Genomic DNA, 4097 nt, shown 5'->3' with positions numbered 1-4097 from the left:
GGGAGATGCAATGATTCGTATCTACTCTAACACTCCTCCTATCAGTGCATCAAAAAAAAAAAATACTAATAATCACCAAAATAAATGTATCATACTGTTTGTACCATCACCTGATGTAAAACGGTCGCAGACAAAAAAAAAAGTAGTTTTCCTATAATCTTATCGTTATCTTAATCCTAATAACTTTACGCATTTGTCATGTTTGGTTTTAGTTAAAGATTTTGTTAGTAGATCGGCTATCATTCTATCAGTAGGCAAATAGTTAATGCTAATTTCGCCTCTATCTCTAATTTCTCGCGAAAAATGGTATCTAATGTCCACGTGTTTACTTCTGCTGTGAAAAACATGGTTTTTGTTTAATTCTATTGCACTCTGATTGTCGCAATACACTTCGGTCGCGCCTACTATGCATGACATAAAACCCATATGTTTTAATAAACGCCTTAAGTATATTATTTCTTTACATACTTCCGATAATGACATATACTCGGCTTCCATCGTAGATAACGCCACAGACTTCTGTTTCTTTGATTCCCAGCTTATCGGGCCACTAGCTAACATAATTACGTTTCCACTACATGACTTACGGTCATCCGCGTCGCCTGCCCAGTCCGAATCTACGTAAGCTCGCATCTTCTTACAATTTTTAGTGTACGTTATACCATAATCGACAGTGTGCTGCAAATATCGAAGTGCCCTCTTTGCAAGTTTCCAATGAGCCTCCTTGGGATCCGTGCAGAAACGGCTCAGTGCACCTGCAGTAAATCCTAGATCTGGACGCGTAGTGTTAGCTAAATAAATTAAACTACCTATTAATTCTCTATATGGTTTGTTTTTCATGTTCATCCTTTCTTCTTCTGTGGTTTGCCCCATTTCTCTCGTTAATTTCTGATTTGGATCAAGTGGAGTCGAGATGGGTTTACAGTTTTCCATGCCAAATCTTTGCAGTATATCGGTAATGTACTTTGTTTGTGTTAACTTCATCTTACCCGTAGGTCCGTCTCTTTCTATGTTTATTCCAAGGATGTTATTCACGGGGCCTAAATCATTCATCTGAAACTTATTACTTAAGATTTCTTTCATTTTATCTAATTCGCGAATGTTTTTAGATGCTAAAAGTAAGTCGTCTACATATACTATTACAATTACTTTACTACCTTCGTTATTACTTACATATACGCAGGGATCTACATCGCTATTTGACATATTTATTTCTTTTAGGTACGTATCTAATTTTTCATACCAACAGCGGCCTGCTTGTTTCAGTCCGTAGAGCGGTCTCTTTAACAGGCAAACCTTATCTTCTTGTCCTTTAACCTCAAAAGCTTCGGGTTGTTCCATGTATATCTCATCTGGTAAGTCACCTTGTATGTAAGCAGTCACGACGTCCATTTGGTGCGCATGCATCTCCTCCTGAACGCATCCAGCGAGAAAAGCTCGAATCGTTTCAAATCTCGCTACAGGTGCGAAGATTTCTTCGTAGTCCACGCCTCGTCTCTGTTCGCAGCCACGCGCCACCAAACGTGCTTTGTATCTGTTTGTTGATCCGTCTTGATTCCTTTTTATTTTGAATACCCACCGATTGGATAGTACTTTCTGATCTTTGGGTCGTGGCACAAGTATCCATGTTCCATACTTCATTAGGGAATCGTACTCGGATTGCATAGCATCTAGTCATTCTTGTCGGTCAGCTCTATTATTGATTTCTTCCTCGTTGGACGGTTCACCTAACTCCTTGGGTTCTTCTCCATATTTTCTTTCGTGGAATAATTTTCTTGGTCTGCCCTTTCTTCCTGTCTTCAATAATTTTGGTCGGCCCGGGCCTCTTCTTGAAATTCTTGGAGTGTCGACCTGCTGATCTTCTTCGAAATCCTCTTCTTCAGATGGATCTTGTTGAGAGTTTGCGTCACTATTTGTTTCTTCATCCCTTTTATGAATGACGGTTGGTTTCCTCTGCTGGCTCTCGGGCGATTCTGTTGATGTGTTCCAGGATGAGTTCAGTAGATGTTCATAGTTTTCCTCTGTGTCATTTGTTTTTGCTTCTAGGTCTTCAACGAATCGGACGTCACGACTTTTTAGTATTGTCCTCGTACCTGGATTCCACAATCTGTAAGCCTTGGATTCTTGAGAATAACCTACTAGTATATATGCTTTTCCTTTGGGCTCGAATTTTCCTCTGGAGGGTTTCTTCTCGAGGGCTATAACCTTGCTGCCAAATATGCGCATGAAACCCACATATGGCCTTTCGGTTGACCAAATTTCCATAGGGGTTGAATTTTCCAATGCTTTCGTCGGACACCTATTGCGAATATAGGCTGCCGTGTTGATTGCTTCGGCCCATAGACTGGTTGGGACTCCAGATTGTAGTAACATACAGCGGGCCATTTCTACCAAAGTCCTGTTGATGCGTTCAGCGATGCCATTTTGTTGAGGGCAATATTCAACACTCAGTTGTCTCTTGATCCCCTCCTCTTCAAGAAAGTCGTTGAATTCTTTGGATAGGTACTCTTTTGCGTTGTCAGTACGGATTTTCTTTATTTGGCACCCGGTTTCCTTTTCAACACGCTTCTTGTAGATCTTAAAAGCTGTTAATACTTCTGATCGCTTCTTCAACGTTGCAACTTCTAAGTATCTAGACTTGTCGTCGACGAACGTCACGAAATATCTTGCTCCACCTAATGACGGGACGCTCATGGGGCCGCAGATATCAGAATGTATTAGTCCGAGCCTCTCCTTCTCTCTTGTAGTTGAGCTTTTATACGGAAGTTGATGGATTTTACATTTGTTACAGACTTCGCAGTCAATCCTCTCGGAGTTGCCCTTGATGTTTAGACCAATCACCATTTCTTGGGACTTTAAACGTTTTAGGTCCGCAAGGTTTAGATGGCCAAACCTCTGGTGCCAACGTAGGAGGTTATTGTTTCCAACATCGCATGCAGTCATAGATTGTGCTTGCTTGGCTTCATCCACGACATATAGTTGTCCTTTTCTTTTAGCTATCAGTGCTGTGGAACCGTTGTGTCGATTTACGAATGCGCAGTTCTTCTTGAACGTCACTGTGTAACCGTTATCAGTCATACGAGATACCGAGAGTAAATTATTTCTAAATTGCGGTACTAACATGGTGTCTTTGAGGTTAATATTGTTCATTTCGTTACCTTGTAACCTCACTTTCATCTTTATGTCACCAGTGCCTCTTGATTCGACGGAGTGCTCCGCAGCAGTGTAGACTTCGCATCTCTCATTTGTATTTAGACCGTAGAATTTTTCCTTTTCATGACACATGTGGCTTGTCGCTCCACTGTCTAAACACCATTGCGTCGGTGCTTGTGATCCAGAATATTGGGCGCATGCGAACATAGCATCCTGTGTGTTATTTCCCGTGTGACGTTTTGGTTTGCTTCTACATTCTGCCGATTTGTGTCCGATTTTATTACACTTGAAGCATTTTCCCGTGAATTTGGGATTTTTTGCTTGTTTCGTATGAGACTCTTTCACGTACTTACTGGTTCCTTTATTATTTACAGCCAAGGCGTTGTTTTCCGGATCGTAGTTCTTGCTGTCAAGTTGATCGGTGCGTCGTGCCTCCTCTTCTATAAGTTTTGTCTTAAGGAAGTCGATCGTCGGTATGCTGTCTCGAGATTCCATGGCAACACAGAAATTTTCGTAATCGGATGGTAATGAGTTTAGTAAAATTATAGATACCAACTCTTCTGGTAATCTTATCCCGGCATCTTCTAGCTGCTCTACTTTATCGATGAAGGTGTTCACGTATTCCATCATTCCTTGTCCTTGTTCTTTCTTCATTCGATACAGTTGCTTGTATAAGACGGATTTTCTTACCGGGCCCCTGGATTCATAGATGCTTCTTAGTTTTTCCCATGCTTCGTGTGACGTTGTTGCCTTTTTAATGTGATTCAGCTGGTTTCTTGATGTGCTCAGTAGTATTAAGGCCAAGGCTTTCTCGTCCTTCGATGTCCAAGCGCTAGTGTTTTCAGACGTGCGGATTTCGGTCCCGCTCGTATACTTCCACAATTCGTTGCATATGAGTACGCTTTTTATCTGGATCTTCCATGATTCATAGTTGGTGTCGTTTA

The sequence above is a fragment of the Vollenhovia emeryi genome, unplaced genomic scaffold, assembly GCF_000949405.1.
Source record: "Vollenhovia emeryi isolate VEMERY1.0 unplaced genomic scaffold, V.emery_V1.0 DF940882.1, whole genome shotgun sequence".
Lineage (NCBI taxonomy): Eukaryota > Metazoa > Arthropoda > Insecta > Hymenoptera > Formicidae > Vollenhovia > Vollenhovia emeryi.
Note: the sequence above shows the minus strand (reverse complement) of the source record.